Here is a 12,285-nt window from a genome sequence, read left to right on the forward strand (position 1 = left end):
GCTTGTGTTGCTTTATTTATTGCATTTATTATTCTGACCATATATATTTGCATAAATATTTACATGCATCATACTATCATGTTGCCGTCCTCTGTGCAGGTGGTTCATCTGATTTGGGGTGGGTGTTCTGAGTGAGGCCCAATACCCAGGCCTGAGTACACACTTAGGATTAGCGTGGTCTCATGTCTCTTCACATGTTGTACGACATGATTCGGAGACATGTCACCACAGCCGGACGAGGTTCATTTGAGAGAGTCTTGCCGGGTGGAGTTATTCCGCTTAGGTTGGATTATCTCTTTTGGGCTATTGACTTCGGTGACCGATCATTTCCCGGATCTTTGGTTTAGACGATCTCAGGAGAGCTACAATGGCACACCCGAAAGAGCAAACCCATTGAGTATCTTTGCCCGATTGTCGAGACTATTATCCGCCTTAGGGTGACCTGATTAGAATTTACCTGTGAGGGGAGGGTGATTCTTTCAGATGCATGTTCAGATGGTGACTTTGATGGTGACTTATTGTTCCGTGGATCAGAGTCATATTTATAAGTCGAATTTATGGCCATTTATTGCCGAGACGCCGGAGTGCTGTCCGAGTTATTTATCAGTGGGGATCCGTTTATTTCAGGATTCCCCGGGCCGATTCAGAGGATTATGGTTATCTGATCAGAGATTGTTGGGTGTTGATGATGATAATGATGACGTATCTGTCTTCCGTTTATTTCGGAACCCTTGAGTTGGATTTGTGGTTACTTGTTCCCTCAGATGGTTGTGATCAGTTCAGAGATCCGGGCTGTGACTCAGAGCAACAGATGATCAGATGACTTGGAGGATGGCAATGCATTGCATTCATACATCTGCATCATTCCCATTTTGCATTCATCTGCACTTAAACTACGTCTAGCCATATGGGGAGTATCATTGATGGAGAATCTGGTTGAGAGACATCTTGAATTTCAGAATGTGGATGTCAAAATATTATCTGTCTCGATGAAACCAGGATCAAAGGACGGAATCTTCCTCATATGGATAGATGTTGCATTCATGCATATTAACCCATTTGCTGTTTTGTAGGTGTCAACCGGTGCGCATAGCTTGTTTGCTCAGATATCCTGCTAGGGGCAACAAATCCAAACTGATGGATTCTCCCAACGCCGACATCCTCGAACTGAAAGAGATGGTGAGGGATTTGTTCAGTGTTGTGCAAGGGCTTGCCTTGGGGCAGAAAGCCATGGCCGAGAGATTGGAAAGGATTGAGGGCTGGATGATCGAGGAGAAAGTTCAGGGAAAGGCTCCGTCATCCGAAGTAACAAATCCCTCTGGCTCTGTAGCAAAGAAGTCCTCTGGCAATGGTCATCTTGAGAAGGAAGTTGAATCAGGTGGTGTGCGGGCCAAAAGAGAACGCGGTAAGGATCGTTATCACCCATATGCTGATACGGTAACAATCTCTACTAGTAATCAATCTGCACAACAGCGGCAACCACCACCTCAACAGAGGACACAAAGAGCAGTGGGCCAAGTGAGAAGGAGGACGACAGATCGTCATTTCAATAAGCCGCCCGTGACTTACGCCTCTCTGTTTAAAAAGTTGAAGGATCTTGGGTTGGTGCAGCCGAGGATGTTGACTCTGTTGAAACCTGATCAGAGGCCTGCCAGTTACGATGAGAATGTCAGGTGTGAGTTCCATGCTGGGGCACCTGGACATCATGTTGAGGATTGCAAAGCTTTTAAGCATGTGGTCCAGGACTTGGTGGACTCTAAGGCAATCAATTTTGCACCGACGACAGATAATAGTGCTAACCCCGTGACAAGGCAGGGTCCTGTAAAAGTGGAGATGATGTCGAAGGACAAGAAAGGGATAGAGGTGACTGAGAAGGATCAGTTAAGAATGCCCATGTCTGTGGTCCCAAAACGCCCGACGAAAAATGGAGCTTTCCCTTGTGTTGATGATTGTTGTGCGGCCATCGCAACAAAGGGGTGTGTAGTAATTGGGGAATCGGTCCAGAGAAAGATGAAAGTAGAAATGGACGATGTAAGGTGTAAAGCACCCAGTCTGGCAATTGAAACCATCAAGGTGAAAAATGCCGTTGGTGTTGAGAAAGAGAAAAAGCCGTCCATTTCTTCTTACAAGCAAGCAGTGGAAGTGGTGAGAAATGGAGGGATCCCAGGCTGGGGACAGATCATAGGCATTGTGGTAAAGGCGGATATGTTTGGGATTGGTTATCATCCAGGTCAAGACTCGTCTGAGCAGAACAGAGGACGTCGTCCGTCGTTCACCTTTGTCAGTGCTGGAATGCTAGATTCAGATCATGCCTATACAGTGGGTGAAGAGAGTGACAGCGACCGCGAACTGGAATCGTGGATAAAATCGTGCGTACCAGGAAGCTGGAAGGCCTAACAGATCAGCACTGTCACTCTACTGAAAGAGTAATATTTCTTGTTTTCAGTTCTTATCTGCATGAAAGCCATACGTGTTTCCCGACACGTATTGGTTCATTGTAAGGGCCACCTCATGTTTCATTTTGCAACATTTTGCATCATTAATAAATGGATGTTTTTCAGTCAAAAAGCGGTGTTCCCTGTTTTTCATTTATTTTTGCAGTTTAAAAACAAATAAAAATGGCAATGTTTATTTTCATTTTTCTCTTTTGTGATTTGTCTCGTTCCGAATTCAAAAATAATTCTCCGGATCTCGTTGATAACAATTTGGTTACACCTCATATGACTTCGACAAACCGATCTATCATGCCGAAGAAGAAGGCGAAGAAGATTGTGATCTGCTGGAATTAGCCAGGTTGTCAAAACAAGAGGAGAAGGTGATTCAGCCGCACGAGGAGCGGGTTGAGGTTGTTATTCCAAGCGCCGCCGAGGTCAGGAAAGAAGTGAAATTAGGGCCGCTTCAGAGGCGAGTTGAAGGTAGAATGGTAGCCCTGTTGAAAGAGCATGTGGATACCTTCATCTGGTCATGTCAGGATATGCCAGGGTCGGATACCGATGTCGTTGTGCACAGGCTACCATGGAGAGAAGACTGTCCCCTAAAGAAGCAGAACGCCAATGCCTGTATCAGAGAGCCATGGTGACTTTGTTTCATGATGTGATTCATCATGAAGTTGAATGCTATGTTGATGACATGATGGCAAAGTCCCAAAACAGAAGAGGGGCATCTGGCAGATCTGGCCAAGCTGAGTGGATCAGTTGAGACAATTCAAACTGAGGTTGAATTCAGATAAGTGCACTATCAGAGTGCGGGCCGGTAAGCTGATGGGGTTCATTGTAAGAGAGAAATCGAGGTTGATCCTGCTAAAAAAAAAAAAAAAAAAAAAAAAAACAAGAAATGCCTGAACCGAAAACAGAAAAAGAGGTTTGTGGTCTATTAGGTAGATTGAACTACATGTCATGGTTCACATCTCCTCTAACAGCCACGTGTGAACCTATACTCAAGCTGTTGAAAAAAAAAGAGATCAAACGGTCAGGTGAAATAATGATTGCCAAGGGGCATTGAAAAATAAAAGAATAAGTTGCAGGAGCCTCTGATTCCGATGCCTCCCTATGGAGAGAGACTGTTAATCTGGTACTTGACAACCTTCGAGGGGTCTACAAGGTGAATTGGGTCGGCATGACGTGTCTTGTCGAAAAGAGCATGCAATTTACCTTAGCAAAAAGTTTACCGACTGTGAAACAATACATTCACTGCTCGGGAAACTTGATGTACTTTGGCATAGGCTGCTCGCCGACCGAGATAGTATATGCTGGTTCATACCACTTTGTGGGTTTCCAAGATGGATCCGATCAAGTATGGGTTTGAGAATCCAGCATCGGCCGGACAGGTTGCGAGAGTGCAAAAGAATGTTGACTGATTTGTGATACTCTTAGAAAGCAATCAAGGAGTGTATTGTTTGATTACATCGCCCCGCAACCCGTTGAGGATTATCAACCGATGAAGTTTGAATTCCCTGATGAGGACATCTCGAGGTGCTCTAATCGAAAGATTGAGAGTAACCGATCCCGGAGGAGGGGCCTGGCCCTGAATCCGAACGGATTCTGATGTCTGATGGGGAGGTTAAGGTGAATGAGCTTTTGTTGCCCGGATAACATTTGAATGCACCGACGGTGTGATTGTGCAGAAAATGGTGGTAACCTATAAAGACTGGCATGAGATGTTGCCGTTTGCATTACATGGGTATCGAACGTCGGTGCGTATGTCTACTGGGGCAACTCCTTTCTCGTTAGTATATGGGATGGAAGCTGTGTTACCTGTTGAGGTTCAGATGCCCTCTTTGAGAGTCTTGATGGACGTGAAGTTGCAAGAGGCTGAATGGGTAAGGACCCGGTACGAAGAGTTGAGCCTGATTGAGGAAAAGAGGCTGGTAGCCATTTGTCATGGGCAGTTATACCAGCAAAGGATGAAGCGTGCTTTTGACAAGAAGGTGCGACCTCGGGTATATCACGTAGGTGATATGGTGCTGAAAAGGATCCTTCCTCCTCAAAACGATCGAAGGGGCAAATGGACGCCGAATTATGAAGGTCCATTCGTGGTCAAGAAGGTTTTCTCTGGCAGAGCCTTGTTGTTAACGACCATGGATGGCAGAGATTTTCCATCCCCTGTGAATGCGGACGCAGTTAAAAAATACTTCGTATAAAAGACCCGCTGGACGAAAAGAATAAAATAGTCCAGGCAAAAATGGGCATCCCGGCGAACCAAAAAACAGAAAAGAAAAGGTTCGGGCAAAAATTAGGGATAAAATGAAAAAACTGTACACCCGGCAAGTCGAAAACCTGGAAAGGCGACTTGGGCAAAAAGGGGTATCCCGGTGGACTGAAAACCCGAAAGGGCGGTCCAGGCAAAAGAGGGATTGAAACGAATAATTGCGTCCAGCATGATCGTTTGCGCTTTGGTTAAAGCATCATGGATAATACCCGGTAGGGATCAGTTGGAATCGTCTTGTTCAGAAGGCAGAAAGCACGGAGAGTCTGAGGACATATGGGGTGTAACCGAGTTGGAACTCGATGAGATCGTGGTTTCACATTGCCATTAGGATAGATTTTTCCTTTTGTGCGCAATTACCTCTTTTCAGGAATTGCTTCCTTTGTATTGCTCAATTTGAGCCACACTTTTCCAATCAATAAAATGCATATTCAGTCAAATAATTTTGTTTTTTGTTTTTCATTACCGCTTTGATTGCAAAAACATCTGATTATTTTGATAAAGAATCTTGCATTTTAAGACATACAGGTTCCTTCCAATGCATGTTTATAAGATTGAAAGCTTGAAATCTTATTTGGAAGGTTGAGTGACCCGAGTGTTGAAATCTTGGCACGCCTGGGGCACGGTTTTATCTAACTGTCTGTTTTGCAGGTACTGTTAGGTATGTTCCCTCACTTGCAGGTTGTGATGTGGAAGCTTTGTAACAGATCCCCAGAGAGTTCGCTCAGGAACGAACGAATGAAAGAACGGCGAAGTGACGTTGAGACGTACGATGACCCTTGATGGTAATCAAGAAGACTCTTCAAAGTCGGAAGACTTGAAAGTTTGTAGAAGTTCCCCGCGGAGTCCGACCAGGGACAAACCAGTTAGAGAACGGTGAAGAGGCGACGAGAGACGTCCGACGACCTTTGGAATTAATCAAGAAGACTCTTCGAAGTCGAAAGATTGAAAAGTATGTATAAATCCCAGGAGTACGTTTCTCGTCGAGCGCGGAGCGATTGGGAATACAAGATGATGGAGCAGAAAAGGTCCAGACGAGTCTGGGAATTCTCAAAAGTGGAAAGCTGATACGAGATTGAGAGGTGGATACCATGGTTCGACGAGTCGACGGGAATTATATATCAATTTTTCTCATTTCCCCAGCTAGGTCCCCAAGCAGAATTAGAGGACCAACGTCCATGCCGATCCGAGGTCTGTGGTTCCCAGCCGAGTCAGGATGGTTATCCCCGGCAGGTTTAGAACGGTGTTTCCTCAGCCATCCGGTCTGAAGGTTGCTACTCCCCGAGTGGAGCGGGTTTCAATGAAATATATCTCCAGCAGTGTTTATCCTACCCGCGGATCGGACGAGTTTCCATAGCGGACTGATATTTGCATCCCCAGCGGAGTTGATTCTACCTATGGATTGCATGGGTTGTCCCCAGCGGAGTGGCATTCGTTTCCCTAGCAGGGCCAGGATGGTTATCCCTAGCAGGTGTCAGATCGGTGCTTCCCCAGTTTCCGGGCCGGGAGGAGGCTGTTTCCCAGCAGAGTATCTGTGAGCATTTCCCCAGTGAAGTCGTCAGGTATCTGTAAGGGGTCTCCAAAGCAGAGTTGGGAGGGCTAACTCCCCAGCAGATCCAAAGGTCTGTGGATCCCCTAGCCGAGTCAGGAGGGTTATCCCCGGCAGGTTAAGATGGTGTTTCCTCAGCATCCAGGCCAGAAGGTTGTTATTCCCCGAGTGGAGCGGGTTTCAATGAAATATATCTCCAGCAGTGTTCATCCTACCAGTGGATTGGACAAATTTCCGTAGCAGGCCGATATCTGCATCCCCAGCTGAGTGTATCCTACGTGTGGATTGCATGGGTTGTCCCCAGCGGAGTAGCATTCGTTTTCCCTAGCAGGGTCAGGATGGTTATCCCCAGCAGGTGTCAGATCGATGCTTCCCCAGTTGCCAGGCCTGGAGGTGGCTGTTTCCCAGCAGAGTATCTGTGAGCATTTCCCCAGTGAAGTCGTCAAGTATCTGTGAGGTTTTCTCGAAGCAGAGTCGAGATTTATATCCTCAGCAAGTCAAAGATTGTTGTATCCCCACAGAGTGCATTGGTGGTTCTTATCCCCAGCAAATTCCCGAGCGGATTGGGTGCAAAGGAGGTTTCCTCAGCAAGGGTTGCCTTTTCCCAGCAGCAGTGTTATTCCCCCAGCGGGGTGGAGATCGGAGTATTGACAAGTTCCTCAACAGAATGTCTCGAGCTCCCTAGAAGAGTCCCTTGAGGGGGACGTTTTTATGCATTCATCATGAAAAAAAATAGCATAGCATGTTGCATAGAAAAATAATAAATCGCGTAGCATTCCCATAATTATGGAGCATTACGCAGAAAAATCAATCATTCATCATTGCAAGCATAAGCTAGTCTCAGACCGTGGTTACCGTTTGAGAGGTGGTTTTACCAGACAGTGAAGGTGTTACTCCAAGGAGTCTAGCATCAGGTTTTTTATCAACAAGGTTCTCTAGTAGTGCGATACTGGAGGAATTCTTTTCCGTCGGACAGAGATGGAAATGAGGATCGGAGAGTGTTACGCGATCAGCGCGACTTGGGCCGTGGTTACCATCTGAAAATGGGTTTTGCCAGTCGGTGAAGATGTTACTCTGAGGAGTTTAGCATTGTGACGTTGGGTCAACGGTATTCCCCAGTAGTGCGATACTGGAGGAGATTTCTGTCGTGCGAGATGGAAGTTGGAAGATATTTCTCTGAGGAGTTCAACATCGGGATTTTGGAGCAACAGAATCTACCGGTCATCAGTAAGTGTCTGGTCGAGTTCTCTTTGGTGTCAGTAAACATCATCATTCGATGTCCAGTAAACGTCGAGTTATTTCCCAGTCATTGTTTAATGTCTGGTCGATCATTGTTTGATGTCCTGTCAACATCCTTGTTTGATGTCCTGTCAACATCCTTGTTTGATGTCCTGTCAACATCATTGTTTGATGTCCTGTCAACATCATTGTTTGATGTCCTGTCAACATCATTGTTTGATGTCCTGTCAACATCCTTGTTTGATGTCCTGTCAACATCCTTGTTTGATGTCCTGTCAACATCATTGTTTGATGTCCTGTCAACATCATTGTTTGATGTCCTGTCAACATCCTTGTTTGATGTCCTGTTAACATCCTTGTTTGATGTCCTGTCAACATCATTGTTCGATGTCCTGTCAACATCATTGTTTGATGCCTGTAAACATCATTGTTTGATGTCCGGTAAACGTCGTGTTTTCTCCCAGTCATCAGTAAGTGTCTGGTCGATCTTTCTTTGGTTTCAGGTAAACATCATTGTTCGATGTCCAGTAAACGTCGAGTTTTCTCCCAGTCATCAGTCAGTGTCTGGTTGAAAGTGTTATTCTGAGGAGTGCAGCATCATGACGTCAGATCAGCAGTGTTCCCCAGTAGTGCGATATTGGAGGAAATTTTTCTATCGAGCAGAGATGGAAATAACATCAAAGGACGTTACGCGATCAGCGCAATTCCGGGGTTCAAATGGAGAAAAGGAGACACGAGGTGTTTTCTGGAGAATGGGGTTCAAATGGAGAAGAGGAAATGCTGAGACATTTTCTGGGGTTCAAATGAAGATTGGAGTTGAAGATTATATCCAGGATGAGGTCCTTAGGATTATCTTCTGTTCATGTGTCACCTCAGACTCGGGCTGAGGCCAATAGAGGTCGTTATAGGTGTCTTCTGAGGAAGAGATACACATGTTACCTTCCTTAGTGAAGGTATACCCTCTGACATGTCGCCCTCAGAGTGGTTTGGTGTTATTTCCGGCGTTGCCAGCGGAATTATCACGGAGAAAAGAAGATGTTGAGGCATTTTCTGGAGACGGGGTTCAAATGGAGAAAAGGAAATGTTGAGGCATTTTCTGGAGACGGGGTTCAAATGGAGAAAGGGAGATGTTGCGGCATTTTCTGGAGAACGGGGTTCATATTGGCGATTGCGAGTAATCGTCAGGCGACTGGGGTTCAAATCGGAGAATGGGGTTCATTATTTGGCAAACAGGAGAACGGGGTTCAAATGCGGTGATCTGAGGATTATTTGCGCAGAAAAATTTCGGGGTTCAAGAAAATCAAAAAAAGAAATATAATCCCCAGCGGATGTGTGGTGTTCTAACACATGGTTATCCCTGTGCTACCATTTATTTTGGTATCCAGGTTGATGTTGTTGTTTCGGGGTTCAAGCCGAGTTTTCTCCGTACCAGACGGATTTTTCTTTCGAGACTGTTTCTTCGCCGATTCGGACAGGCATTGTTAATTATTTTCCCATCAGAGTGCAAATTGTTCGTCTGTTCTTGGTATTCAATCACTCTTCATCCTGATCATCTGAAAGCCGAGGCTATTCATATCGACAGGTTCATAGTGGATTGAATAGGGGCAGCTGTAACACCTCAAAATTTGCCCTCCTCTCTTGGGACTAGCATATTATATTGCATATCATTTTTAGGTCATTAGGCATTGCATATTGCATATCATGTGGTTACATTGTGCAAGTCATCCTCTTAAGTCTTGATCAGGAGAAGAAGAGGTCATGTGCAAGCTAGGGTTTCATTGGACTGGTCATTAATCATCTGAGGATGTGGAGGTCCAAATTAGGGTCTCATGATTCTCAAAAGATATTGGTCTTCATCTTGTTTGAAATGATACATCATCATCATCATGGTTTGACATCATCAAGTGTGGGATCAGATTTCTTGAGATTAGGGTTTTGACCACTGGTCAACCCTAATCAATTGCATTGGGTCAATCAGGGCATAGTAAGGAAATGGGGTCTACAATGGATATGGGGATCATCATGTGATTATATGGAGCTTATTGAGGCTAGGGGTTCATCCTTGAGCCATTTCATCAGAGAATTGGGGGCTCAAATTGATCAGTGCATGGCCAGATTCATCTATCAGTTGAAAAAGACAACTGTGGTCAACTGTGCATGATTTAATGGATTTGGAGGTGGAAATGAGTTGGATCCACTTCATTCATGTTGAAACAAGTGTTATTTGACATGTCAAAACTCAAGAATGGAGAAAATCAAGTCAGGACAAAAATTGCCAAAAATAGAAAGTGACTTGTAATGGAAGTTTCCAAAAATGAAAAGTTTTTGACCTCAAAATTACATGTCCAAGGAAGCTTCAAATGAAAATTTGTTCAACATGAAAGTTGTAGATCTTGGTCTCACCTTTCCAAAAAGTCCAAGAACTTGAAATTCCCATGTATGGTTGGCAAGTTATGGTCCATTCAATTTCAAAAATGACCCATAATCAAAGTGGCATAACTTTCACATGGAGTGTCCAAATTGAGTGATCTTTTTATGAGCAAACTCCATTTGACATGTACTTTCATGGTGCATAATTGGAATTCATCAAAAATGGTCAATGCAAAAGGTCCATTTTCAAGTGTACAGTTAAAAATCCAAGGGCATAATGGTCCAACTTGAGAAATAATTGGAATTTTGGAATGGGAGTTTTTGCAACACCTCACATTTGCCAATTAGAAATTGTCTCAACTGTCATAAACTTTCAAAGTCCAATATTTGACTAAGTCATTTTGGAATTGCACTTGAAATTGCATATTTTGGCATAGCATGTTGAAAATGAAAATTACAAAGCCAATTGCCATGAGACAAGTGCCAACACATCACAACTGGTACTTGGAAGATGTCTGAGCTGTCATACAGCTGTCATGAGCCCTTATGTGAAATGCCAATTTTGCCCTTGCATTGAAAAATGACATTATGCTAATTATTTCATTTTTGGTTAATTGGTGATTAGAAGGTGATTAAGCTGAAGTATTTAATCCTAATTGTAACTGAATTGCACACAATCACAATTCTCAAGGTGTAACCACTTTTCCCTCCATTTTTCTCCAAATTCATCAAGAACCTTCATCAACCAAATTCATCAAAACTCCACGAATTCTTCATCATTTGGCTTGGTTTTTGTTGCTTCATCTTCCATAGATCATAATCTCCATCTGTTTTGGTGAATTGAAGCGAGAACCATCAAGATTCGCAACTGTTCACACCATGCTCAACAATGGAGTTTGAAGATTTCTCACATCTGGATCGTGCTTGAGCTGAAATACAAGTTCCAATCAACTTCCTAAAGCTTCATCTTCATCTGTTTCTGGTAATCGCGCGCAAGAACTCCAAGAACAACCACTGCCATCACTTTAAGGTGCAAATTCGAATCTCATGATTTCTTGAATTGTTATATGCGTTAGGAAGTGTGTTCAACGTAGATCAACGTGATGCCTTTAGTTTTCGATTTAGTTGACTGATGAGTGAGATATTTAGATTTTAAGTTTTGATGTCATTTCTATTTTCACTCGATCCGTGAGATGCAGTAGGAATTAGGCAAAATCATTAGCATATTTTGAATGTACATTGAGAGACGGAGAGATCGGTGTATCATTTGCTTGATTTGGTGAAGAAAAGTTCATGACCATGAGGAACAGTGGAGGCGCGAAGAACAGCGAGGAAGAACTTCAAAATTCTGGAAAATATGTTGTTTTGATCTGTGCCATGCGTTTCTGTTTTGAATTTTTTGTTTCCCTCCAAGCACAGCCAATAAGGACGTGACACCGCATTAATGAGTTTGGACTGGCCTGGGATTATTACGAGAATGCCATTGAGACTTATTTATTTCATAATACATTTAAATAATTATTCCATAATATTTAACAAACTTAAAAAATCATAAAAAATTCATTATTAATCCAAAAATAGTGAGACTTTTTTTGATAGATCCCAAATTTTGTCTAGAATTTTATAGGCATGGTACCATAAGTTGTGCATGGAGAAATTTTGACCTTGCCTATTGATCTTTGACTTGTGTGCATATTTTGTATGTTTTGCCATATCTATCATGAAATGCTCATACTTTTAAAGAAATGAATGAAAAATTTTGTGCTTATTCTAGACATGTTGATGGTGATTTCCATGTAGAGTTTGTGAATTTTGGATACTTGGTTGATTAGATATGAATTTTTGGATTAAGGTGTGACAATTTGTGTCACACCAAGCTAGGTCAACTTTCTGATTTTATTTAAAATTCTTAGGGATGTTGGTTTGAGCTGAAATTTTGTGTGAATGATCAGTGATATGTCAAGATAACATGTGATTTTTTCTGGAATTTTTGATGTCATTTTCGAATTGATTGATAATTTTATTCACTGTTGGTTCATTTTGCAACATTGTGTGATACATGTTGGCATATCTTTTGTGAAATTCTCATATGGTTCTGGATGAAGATGAAATTTGATATGCTGGTTATAGACACATTGTAGGACCTCATGCTTTTGGTCCCATTCATTTCTTAATTGTTTTCACTGTTTTATGAATTTTTGAAGTGAATGCTTGCTTGGATGTCTTGAATTGGCTTACATAATTGTGTTTGGACTTTTTGATTTTCATTGACCTATTTTCTTTTGTCCAATTGAGCTGAAAATTGACATGCTACTTGTTGAATATGTCCTGTTTAGGTGTGATTTATTTGAGGATTTTTGGAATTGTCTTGGTATGCTTTTGAGTGAGATAGTTCTGTTTGGCTAATTGAAGTTGCAAATTGC

This window comes from Lathyrus oleraceus, chromosome 1 (genome assembly GCF_024323335.1).
Source record: "Lathyrus oleraceus cultivar Zhongwan6 chromosome 1, CAAS_Psat_ZW6_1.0, whole genome shotgun sequence".
In the NCBI taxonomy this organism is placed as follows: domain Eukaryota; kingdom Viridiplantae; phylum Streptophyta; class Magnoliopsida; order Fabales; family Fabaceae; genus Lathyrus; species Lathyrus oleraceus.